At 40.3% G+C, this 11,870-nt stretch overlaps 1 pseudogene; it reads right to left on the bottom strand.

Annotated features, from left to right (window-relative positions):
• Nucleotides 1-10,794: 10,794 nt before the first annotated feature.
• On the bottom strand, nucleotides 10,795-11,206 carry LOC136388384 (small ribosomal subunit protein eS24-like; annotated as a pseudogene).
• Nucleotides 11,207-11,870: the final 664 nt, after the last annotated feature.

Raw genomic sequence — 11,870 nt, forward strand, 5'->3', positions numbered from 1 at the left:
CTTTATTATGATGTGCCTTGGAGTGGGTTTGTTGGGGTTAAGAAAACTTGGTGTTCTATTTGCTTCTTGAATTTGAGGCTTTAGTTCTTTCCACAGGCTTGGGAAGTTCTCGTCTATTATTTGTTTGAGTATATTCTCCATTCCATTTTCTTTCTCTTCTCCCTCTGATATACCTATTATTCTTATGTTATTCTTTCTGATGGAGTCAGACAATTCCTGTAGGGCTTTCTCGTTTTTTATTATTTTTGAGTCTTTTTCTTCTTCTCTCTGTTGTGCCTCAAGTTGTTTGTCTTCTATTTCACTAATCCTATCTTCTATCTGGGCTGTTCTGTTAGCTAAGCTTGTTACCTCGTTTTTCAGCTTGTGAATTGAGTTTTTCATTTCTGTTTGATTTGTTTTTATAGTTTCAATTTCCTTGGTAATATATTCTTTGTGTTCATTGAGTTGTTTTCTGTCTCCCTAAATTGCCTTTCTGTGTTTTCTTGTATATCTCTGAGTATTTTTAAGATTTCTATTTTAAATTCTCTGTCATTTAGCTCCAAGGCTTCCCATATGTTAAGTTTTTTCTCCATAGATTTTTCCATATCTATTTGTGTTACCTCTTTCTTTTGTATCCATAATATTTGATTTCCTCTTTCTTATTGGCATCTGAGGGTGGTCTTGTTGATAGCACTAATTAGAATTAATAAAGACTAAAAAGAAAAAAAAAAAGGTAAAACACCCAACAAAAAAAAAACAGTAATAATTTATTATTTCCCCCTTTTTTCTTTCTTCTCTTTCCCTCCTCTCCCCTTCTCAGGGAAATATCGTGATGACCTGTGAATTATATTATGCTAAATGGAACAAAAACTGCCTATAACGGAGGGCCTGATTTGGGGTGAAGAGTTCAAGGGGCAAAAAAAGGGAGTAGGGACCTACTAAATGCAAAAAAAAAAAAAAAAAGGAAGAAAATCTTAGACAAGCATAAGATGATTTGCTTGTAAGTGATGGTCGACTAAGAGATATAATGAGAGGGATAAGAGGGAACCAGAAAAAAGGAGAAAAAAAAAGAATAATAAAGAAAAAAATAAAAATAATAAGTAAAAATCTGTTGTATTAAGTGGAGTGAAGACTAAATACAATGGAGACCTTGGGTTGGGAGGAATGCTAGTGAGTTAAAAAGCAATGTAAAAAGTACCCAAAATGCCACAAAAATAAACAAAGAAACAAACAAACAAACAAAAACAAAAGCGAAAAAGAAAAATAAAACCAAAAAAAAAACCTTGAGTCCCAAATTAACTAATTTGTTCGTGATTGAGGATTAAATGGGAGGAAAAGTAAAATGAGAAAAGAAAAAACGAATAGAAAGGAAAAAATAAGAAAAAGAGAAAAACGAAGGAAGAAAAAAAAAGGAAGAGTAAAAAACAAAATAAAGCAAATCGAAAAAAAACAAAAGAGGAGAGAGTGAGAGTTAAGTGTTTTGGAGTATAACCTTAAAGGAGGGTGAGGATGAAGATAAGAAATAAAATGTAACACTCATGGGTAGTGTAGTTCAAGAAAAGGGAAGCATAAGATGGGCAGAAATAGAAGGACCGAGGTGGAGGAAATAGAAATAATAATAATAAAGGCAATAAGATAGAAGAAACAAACAACAGCAAAAAAAAATTAGTGGAACAAGTTGTAAAGTCTGTGGATTTTTCTTGATTTTGAGAGGTTAACTTCTTCCTTTTTCTTTTCTCTCCCTCTTCCTGGTCGGTGACTCTGTACCCCAGGCTCTGCCCCTGTGTCACACTTAGGTAGGGATTTGCAGTTGATGGGGTTCTATGGCAATGTCATATAATTGGCTTTAGTCTTGCTGGTAGTCAAGGCTTGTTGGCGTTTGCAGGGTCCAACGATGAGAGAGTTTGCTTTCCTGGAGTCTCTCTCCTAGTCCCCCCTTCCTGAATTAGCAGCGTGGTGATCCAGCTATAAGGCTGCTACTGCTTCTGCCTGGGGAGTAAGAGGCTCAAAGAGCTAGGAAATCCCCACTCTATCCCCACTCAGCGCAAGGCTTTGGGAAAGGCTCTGGCAGTCAGAGCCTCCAGTGTAATCAGGCAGGGGTGGGAGTCAATTGTTGTCAAGGTGACTGTTCAGCGCCTAGCATTCAGTTGGACCACTCAACCCAGGCTTTCCACACTTTGTAGCCTGTTTTGGCTGGGAAGAAGAGGCACTAGTCTCTGCTTGTGACTAGTGTAGTAAAGATCTTATTATCTGCCAAGTCCATCTTGTTAGCATTTATCCCTGAATATGGAGGCTCTATCAATCAGAAGTTGCCCCCGCCCCTTTAGTGAGAGGCACTAAGAAATATCACGCCTCTTATCTTGGATTGCTGAACTGAGAGAGATCTTATCAATTAGAGCCCGTGGGTGCGCAGATTTCATGGGTTAAGCTAATTTCAGTGATTGGGTCCGCAGCTGTGCTCCCAAAGGTATTTCAGGCTGCCTGCGCGCCCCTCCCCCAACGCTTGATTGTTAGCTTGAATGGCTGGGTGAGGTGCCCCGCCCACGGAGAGAATCTCCCAAGTAGGGAAGACCGCCCTGGCGCCTCTCCCGCTCGCCCCACCGCTGGCAGCTGGGGCGCACCGGGCGCAGGATAATGGGGCACCCTGGGTGTGCGGGCCAGTAGGGCGCACTGGGCGCAGGATAATGGGGTGCTCTGGGCACTGGTGGCTGGGGACTCTCACTCGCAGTGTGCGGGCCGCTGGGAACGTTAGCGGTGCTCGCTCTGCAACCGGACCGGGCACGCGCCGGCGGCTGCTCGCCGCTCCCAAGTGTGGGCCGACTCACCACAGGCGCACTCCCTCCGCGGCTTGAATGAACATCCCTGCGGTAGTTAGCTTCCTCCACACCCTTGTCTCTCAGATTCAAGTGAGATCAGTCCTTTCGCTTTCAGTTTGTGTGGAACTCCGGAATGCTCCGAGGATAAATTTTTCTGTTTCTAGTTGATAAATTTGTTGTGATTTTGGGGAGATCTGTCGGACGCGCTGCTCACGGCGCCATTTCTGTGACGTCCTCATCAATGCAATTTTATCATTGCATATTAGACACACTACAGAACCTGCTCTCTCCACAAAGGTCCATTCCTGCTGTGAAGTACGATATTCCTCATCTTTTTTTCTTTTAGCTATCTTCTTCGTCAAAAGGGTTTCTGCAACTAGCTAGCTGACTACTTGACTAAAAGGAGGGAAGTTTACTTTCTGACCTCACAATGACCTGTGTACATTATGCATCATCCAATAAAAATTTGTTGTTGTCCCAGAGGACCGCTGTGATTGGCTCCAGCCACCTGCAACCATGAACATGAGTGGTAGAAAATGAATGAATTATAATACATGAGAATGTTTTATATTTTTAATGTTATTATTTTTTTATTAAAGATTTGTCTGTGAGCCAGATGCAGCCATCAAAAAAGCCACATCTGGCTCGCAAGCCATAGGTTCCCGACCCCTGCTCTAAGGCCTTCAACTGATTGGATAATGCCGACCCAAATTATTGAGGGTAATTTCCTTTACTTAAAGTCAACTGATTGTAAATGTTAATCACATCTATAACATACTTTCATGGCAACATCTAGTGTTTGACCAAACAGCTGAGCAACATGACCTAGCTAAATTGACACATAAAATCACATATTTCTTTCCATCACATACTTCTGCCTTGAGAGGGATGTGTCCCAGTTGTCATATCTACCAAATGGAAGCAGATTATTTAGCCTGCCTTGGATTTGGGGTAAAAAAGTAAACTTTAGGTATGTTTAGCATCTGAAATGTTGAAGTTTGTTATTATGGCATACCACTGACCTACTTAGGTGCTCCTTGTTACAAGTGGCAGAATATTCCTACTGTTTGAAAAAAGAAGAGGAAGAGAAAGAGGAGGAGGAGAAGACTGAGGAGGAGAAGGTGGGGGGAGGGGGAGGAGAGGGGAAGAGAGGGGTAAGGAGAAGGGGAAGGGGAAGAAGAAGAAGGATAAGGAGAAGAGAAGCTCCAGAAAACCTGGAGATGGCATCAGTAACGATCTCAAGGACCTACTTTTTTTCTACTTCTGGCAGAGCCGTAGTAGTAACTACTGTAGAAACTGACTGTGGTATCAGTTTCAGGTAAGACCGAGTCTTTGTGGGTACAGGGTGGCTGAAAGCAGCAGTCAGCACTACATGCCCTGGGCAATATTCTGTGCAGACTGACTTAGACCAACCATTCTCAAACCTGAATACAAAATGCAGTCTCCTGGGGATATTTTAAAACATGCAAGCAATTAAATCAGAATATTTGGGGGACAGGAACAGGATCACCAAGCTTCCTGGTGAGCCTAATAAGCAGCTATCGGGGAGACCCACTGGCCTAGACAGACCAGTTGGAATCTCCCCTTGAGAATCCGGGTAGGAAGGAGAAAGAGGAAGTAACAAATAGGTATATAGCTTAAAAGCGACAGAGCATCTCTCTCTACTGTAAATTTGTGGGTTAAATCTCAAATACTTCTGGCACAGAAAGCCTTGTAATTTAAATCTTTGTGATCATAGCAGAACATTTCAAGAGATTAGATTTTGATGGCAAAGAGTGGGTTCCAACAGGGGAGGACATTTTGGGTTAAAAGATGGGTAGGCATGACCATAGTCATTTTGCTATTTCATTGCTTTCCTGCTCCTCATCTCATCTCCTGCAGGTTGATTTTAGGCACCTGGACTTTCAGGGGTATATGGCAATGCTCTCAATGTCCTTAATGACCCTCTTTTTCTATTTTGGGAATATTTTGGCACATGTGGGAGGTAGATAAGAAACTCCTGTCTTAATTTTTTTTTTCCTCCTCAATGGGATTATGAGTTGGGTGTGATTCTTCTGCCCCTAAACCAACCAGCCAGCTCATGGGCTCCACGTCCCTTTCTTCATTGCTCATTTAAGGCAATGAGGATAAATTCTCAAGTGCATAGGTGAGTAGGAAGTAGATATGATGATAAATGAGTAAAATAAATCTGATCCATTAAAGACTTTAATTTTGGAGGGTGGTAGTCAAATTTACTATTTCTTAGGAAAAACATACAATGCACATAAACCTTTTTTCTTGCTGCCTATTAGTTCCTTCCCAGTCACTGTCTTCTGCCTTCTCTGTTCATGCAAAACTGTTGCCTTTGTGCTACTTACGGGGACGGTGCACTGTTGCTTGGCTGTTTTAACTCCTCAAACTATGTTCAAGTGCTGCTATTCTAATGATGTCAAATGCTTAAAATTTTGGATTAATCTCTGACCATAATCTATATCAGGGATCCCCAAACTATGGCCCACAGGCCACATGCGGCCCCCTGAGGCCATTTATCCGGCCCCCGCTGCACTTCCGGAAGGGGCACCTCTTTCATTGGTGGTCAGTGACAGGAGCATAGTTCCCATTGAAATACTGGTCAGCTTGTTGATTTAAATTTACTTGTTCTTTATTTTAAATATTGTATTTGTTCCCATTTTGTTTTCTTTAAAATAAGATATGTGCAGTGTGCATAAGGATTTGTTCATAGTTTTTTTATAGTCTGGCCCTCCAATGGTCTGAGGGACAGTGAACTGGCCCCCTGTGTAAAAAGTTTGGGGACCCCTGATCTACATGTTCCTGTATATTTCTCTGTCTGTCTCCCGATTTCCTCCAGATCTATGTCTGAGCTCTCGTTTCTTCAACCTCAAGGTCTGTGTGGTATGTAGACTCCCTTTGCTTGTTACCATGATTTGTCTGGCCCTGTAAACAAGTTTTCTATCTTCTTGACAGTAATGACAGTGTCATTCAGCTATATCCCTAACTCCTATTTGGAACATAATTTCTGCTCAAAAAATATTTTCTTAATTACTGAATGATACCAGTGAATTGATCAGCGAGTCAACAACCCATATAAAACTCTGTGCTGGCAGAATAACCTAACGAGGATTTTATAATCTTGAAAATTCACTTTTCTGGGAGCTGAGTATGGCTCTGTGGCCTCTGTCTCAGGCGCTAGAGTGGTTCTGGTTGCAACAGAGCGACACCCCAGATGGGCAGAGCATCGCCCCCTGGTGGGCAGAGCGTTGCCCCTGGTGGGCGTGCTGGGTGGATCCCGGTCGGGCGCATGCGGGAGTCTGTCTGACTGCCTCCCCCTTTCCAACTTCAGAAAAATACACACACACACACACACACACACAAAAGAAAATTCACTTTTCAACTTCAAAAGTCAATTATTTCCCAATCTAAGAATCAGGGATCTCTTTTATAAGTATGAACACTCCACTTTTTACTCAGGGCATTCTGGGAAATTATCATAAAATGCGCTAATGGAAAGCATGTTCCTATTTTCCTCTTGGAACCATGTTGTAATTTAGGAGATTACATTTCTAGCCAAATATTGGGCTTCAGATCAGAGCTAATGATTGACCACATGTATCATGTGACATCATATAATAACAACAAATGAATAAAATCATTGGAAACAGCAAAGGTATGTTTTTAATCTTATTAAATGTATTCAAAACATGCTACAGAGATTCCCGTTTTTATAAAGTGTATGGTCATTTTGTTTATTTTATTCGAACTTAGAAAATGTGTTTGAAGATAACTGGAAACGGTCCAGCTAAATACATTTAAAACGTTTTGGCTGATCCCTTTTACTCCCCAGATATTGTTGTCTGAAGTGAGCAGATACGTTCAAAACTGTTCCCCAGATTTTATAACTGCATCAAGCTTTGTACTTTCAGTCTGATTTTGCTACTGTTGAAGCTGCTGGTAATGATGATGATGGTGGTGATGATAAAGAGTTTCTTTTCTCACTGAAAACTAAGGGCTAGCTATTCCTCTCCCTGCCACTCTCTCCTACCTCCCCTGTTCATACAAAACCTGTCTTTGAGCTGCTTGAAGAGACAGTACTCCTGGCCTGTTGTTGTGACCTTCACGGTATTGAAATGCCTTACAAACAACTACAGGACCATTCACAGAGATTCTTTAAAAGGAGCTTCAGAAAAGCTCTGTTTGGAAATTGCTAGGACCCCTGCAGGTCACTTGCTATTGGTGCTTAATTGCTACAGGCAGCCTTCCTTAGGTAAGGGCATTAAGGAGCTCTGAATTGGTGGACCAGAACATTCTTAGGGTGGAGGAGAATGATTAAAGGTATTGTTCTGTAACCAAAATTTAAGTGTCTTGATGTTCAAATGTATAAGTGACACTCTACTTTTCCCATCTTGGTCAGTCCTGTAAACACATAGAAAGTACTTAGCATTGATCTAATAAGTAATTAGTCATTGGCTTAACCTACTTTTTAACTCTGGTAAAAAACAACATTCATCTGAGTTAATTTTAAAGATCTTACTGGCTTTATTCAATAATTGATGACTTGGGCAGCATTCACTCTATCAGGTACAAAGGAGCTCTGAGGAGCTATAAAAACTGAGACTCACAGGCGGAAGGGAGCAGGAACAAGGAAGTTATACTAGGCAGAAAAAGTGGGTTGATCGTTGCAAAGTTATTTCCTTTAGGGGTGGCAGGGACCTAATCAGGTAGATTTCCTAGGTAGTGCTGATCAGGACATTCCTGATTGAATGGCTGACAATCTCATTTCTGGGAGAATTGAAATTGTAATGAAATGAAGTCTCAGTTTGGTGATGTGGGGCTTAGCGTAAGTGACTCCATTTTTCAGCCTGTTGTCTTTTTTTTTTTTTTTACTGTTCTGTTAAGAAAAATTGTAAAAAAAACTTTTAAATGGACATAGATCTATATACTGCTCACAAAAATTAGGGGATATTTCAAAATGAATATGAAGCTATAAAATATCCCCTAATTTTTGTGAGCAGTATATTTGTGGGTGTCTTGACTAGCTCACCCATTGAGATTGTCTTTTTCTTTCCTTCTCTTTGAGCTATTTGACAATGTTTTAAGCTGTATAACACTGATATTAATGCAAATGATTTTCTCCATGTTGCACATTTGTTGTGTCTGTTAGAGTGCAATTGGTTGTTGCCTGTGGAGAAGTTTTTGCATCTATTTGTAAGTAAACTCATTCAAGCCTTCCTTTACTTCATGTTAAACATGCTTTTATTTTAAATCTCCTTTGACCAGTTGTGACATCTTACCTGCTCCCTCATTAATTACTGACCTAAATATTATAAAAATCTTTGATGATATTTCATATGATGCTTGTATGAAAATCATAGTTATACCCTCTTTTAAAATTTTTCTTTTAATAACTCGATCATTGACTCATTTCCTAACATACCTTTTTCCCCATCAGGAGAGGTTAGATAAGGACTCTGGTAGGTCAACATAAAGATAATAGAGGTTTATGATATTAGATTATAGCTCTAACTTTATTTTCTAAAACTTCCATGTATAATTAAAAAAATTATTTAGAAAATTAAATTCTCATGTAAAATTTAAATTGCATTATGGTTGCATCCCCTCATAATAACTAATTCCTGAATAATGACTTACAGTTTACAATATGTTTTCAGCTATTTGATTTGCACCTCAGTACCCTATATAATAATGTACAAGACCTATTATAACTCCCACTTTGCAGATGGAGCACTGAGGGGGTTGTGTGTCCTGCCTGACATCATATGAATAAAAGCTCAGGTTTTCTGAGACAAATTACTTTCTCTTTCCACTACACCTCCGTACCACATAACACTTTTATACATAAAGTGTCTCCAGAAAAATCAAAGTTAATTTAATTGAGTTTGAGACAATTTTAGAATTAAGGCTATTTTATTTGAATATGCCAATAATTTGTAAATTTATATTGTGCTGTGGTTTGTAGTTAACTTTATTTTTAATCACATTAGTCAACTGATCTTAAAAATTGTTGCCAGTGTAATTTATAATAGCATCCATTTTCTGAAAGAAGAAAAAAAGCTTTCATTTATTAAATACCAGCAACATGGCCAGTCTTTTTAACCTACGTTTTTTCATTTAATCTTCAAAATAACCTTACATGAGGTAACTTCCATGTCCTCATTGTGCTGTTGATGATGATAAATGATATAAATTATTGGCATTATTTATTTATAATGCATTTGTTATCTGATGTATTTATCACAACAATCCTATAAGATTGGCTGCATATGTGAAAATTTCATCATAGGAGCATTACAAAAAGTTCCAAGGTCATATATTAGGATTTGAACTTTTGTTTAAAGCTCGTGTTCTGAACAGTTGTTTAATGGCTCAGAGTAGCCAAGAACATTGTTGTTCAATATGACAGTGTCCGTTCTACATGGGGCTTTGTTCTTTGGACTGTAAGGTATAAATGTAGCATCTGGTTCTGGGTGTCTTGCAATCTCATAGGGACACAGGGGCAAGGGAACAGATGGGAGTCAAGTCAGGAGGACACAGACAAGGAGATTCTTAAAAAATTGCCTTTATAATTATAGTTGTTGTTACAAAATATTATATTAGTTTCATGTGTACAGCATGATGATTAGACATTCATATAACAGATGCAGTGCTCACCTCTATAAGTCTGGTACCCACCTGAGAGGAGATTCTTGATAATGGCTAGAATTGCAACAGGAATTTCTTTTCCAGGGATCTAGAGGACTGGGGATATGAAGTCCTTATGGTGGAGCTTCCTGTTTACTCTGAGCCCCCTAACTTTCCCCAGTCTTTAGTCAAAGGTAAGTCTACTATTTAGAAGAGAAGAAAAAAAGAGTTTCTCTTCTGTTATCTCTATAAATTGTTCCAAAATGAACTCTTGTCAAAGCTTTGAGGAGTTAAGGATTGCAACAAATGTAAAACAACCCAAAGGGCTTTTCGGGAACATTTGGAGCTGAGTCAAGTATAAGGCTCAGTGCTTCAAGCCACCAGCTAGATAAAGAGGCCACAAGGGATGGTGGCACTCCTAAGCTCCTCTCCAGCTCTGGTGTTCTGGTCGGCATGGACAGGGTGGGGAGGAACTGAAGCTGTCATGGGTGAAGCGGTGTCAGAGAACCCATGTGCTCTTCAGGCGTCTCACCTTCCTGGTTTGTGGAGAGTCCAGGGCTGAGGTCTGAGAAAACTCACAATGTGCTTGCTGAACTATCTTTGGTGGACTGTGGGAAAGCAGATATGATGGGAGGTGTGATGGACCTCAGCTTCCAAGTAAACATTGACCTGATTGTCAAAAGTGGAAGGAGGTGAAGGCCTGGGAGCCTGGGCAAACTCCAAAAGTGATTGTGGGAAGATGGTGGGTGTTTGGAAAGGGAGTGACCTGAGCATTTAGGAACCATCTGGAATGTACTAAAGACAAATCACAAAATATGTCCAGTAAAAAAAAAAACAATTTCTTCCTGGGAAGTCAGACAACTACAATATATATTTGAAGTGTTTGGATTGTAAAAATTCATTTGTCAAAATTAGAGCTCTAATAGGAGCAAACATTGTAGAAGAAATGATTTCTTATAGAAGGATAAGTTTGCTGTCCGATAAGGTCTGAAAGTCTATGATTCTTTTCATGTACACTAGATGGCAGCTCCCAGAGCAAGCATTTCTGGAAAATATTATACTAATATACAAAATGACAAGCATAGATGCTTTATTTCCTTAGACCACGACAAGATACTGTTATGGTGTAATACAGAACATGTCACAAACAAAATACATTTTGAGCATTGACATGCTCTATCCACACAGAATAACCTTTTCCTTTACATGAGTCCAATAAATAAACCCTTCCATCCCACACTCACTTGTTCAGGAAGGATGGAAAGTTTCCATCTTCCATCATTCCTCAGGACTTTCTCTCTCTCTTCTTCGCCTTTTAAATTTTTACTTTACTAATTCTCTCATGAAAAACCATGAAGAATCTTTACTTCTTCAGTTGTCCAATCTCCAGCGCACTTTTGCCAGCAGCAACGCTGGCCTTTGCAGTCCCCTGCCTTTCTTCTCCTGTTCTTACGTCTCTTTCTCTGTTTTCTTGAGCTCCTCTTCTTCTCATACAGCCCATGTCTTGCAAGTCTGTGTTTGGGTTCATGTTTCGTTGTGTAATCCAAGGAATCATAAATCATGCCAAAGCCAGTTGTCTTGCCACCACCAAAATGGGTTCTGAATCCAAACACAAAGATGATGCCTGGTGTGGTCTTATACATTTTGGCTAGTTTTTCCCAAATTTCTGTCTTGGTTATAGTTGCCTTCCCAGGGGGAAGGATGTCAATGACCATTTGTTTCCAATAAAGAAGTCTGTTGGTCATGGGCTTCCTGGTCTGGACGGTTATATGCGATTCAAGATGGCGGCCGATCTTCAAGCAGCCAGGGAGGAAAAAAGCCCTGGGCCTCTCATTCCAGGGAGGCACCAGGTAACGCTGGAATGTTGGTGACTTTTATTTTTTGGACTCGGTTCCTCTTCTGGCAATGGGGTGTTTTCTGTGTTACATCCCAGGAGACAGACCACAGCAAACCCAAAGTGAATTTTATAAGTTTTATTGCAAACCTGTGCAGGGACTGCAGGCAACCCACGCAAGGAAGCACTGCAGCCCCGAGCTTCTAAAATGGCTCCTTTTTATAGGGTGGCTATATAAGCTGAGCAAGCATCATACAGAAGCAGATGTGGCAGTTAGCTATTCGCTAGGGAGATCGCGCGCGCAGCATAGCAATGGGGGGGGGTATAGCTCAGTGGAGAATTTCAAACATAAACTTCTGATAAGGGTCTCTGACTCATAGAATTCAGGATGTTGGGTCTACATTACTAACGGTTGTTTATCTTTTTTTTCCCCCCTCTAACTATGTACTGGATGTACTCAGCTTTCATGGCTGGTGGCCTGCACCGCTTGTCTAAGATGTCACATTCAGCAGTCCAGAGTTTCTTCTCCAGCCACACACAACATCTCCTCACGGCAGGCTGGACAGGTTGGTTTTCCCCCATGGTGGGCTCTTAGGTTTCTTTTA

This window comes from Saccopteryx leptura, chromosome 1 (assembly GCF_036850995.1).
Source record: "Saccopteryx leptura isolate mSacLep1 chromosome 1, mSacLep1_pri_phased_curated, whole genome shotgun sequence".
NCBI classification, from domain to species: Eukaryota; Metazoa; Chordata; class Mammalia; order Chiroptera; family Emballonuridae; genus Saccopteryx; species Saccopteryx leptura.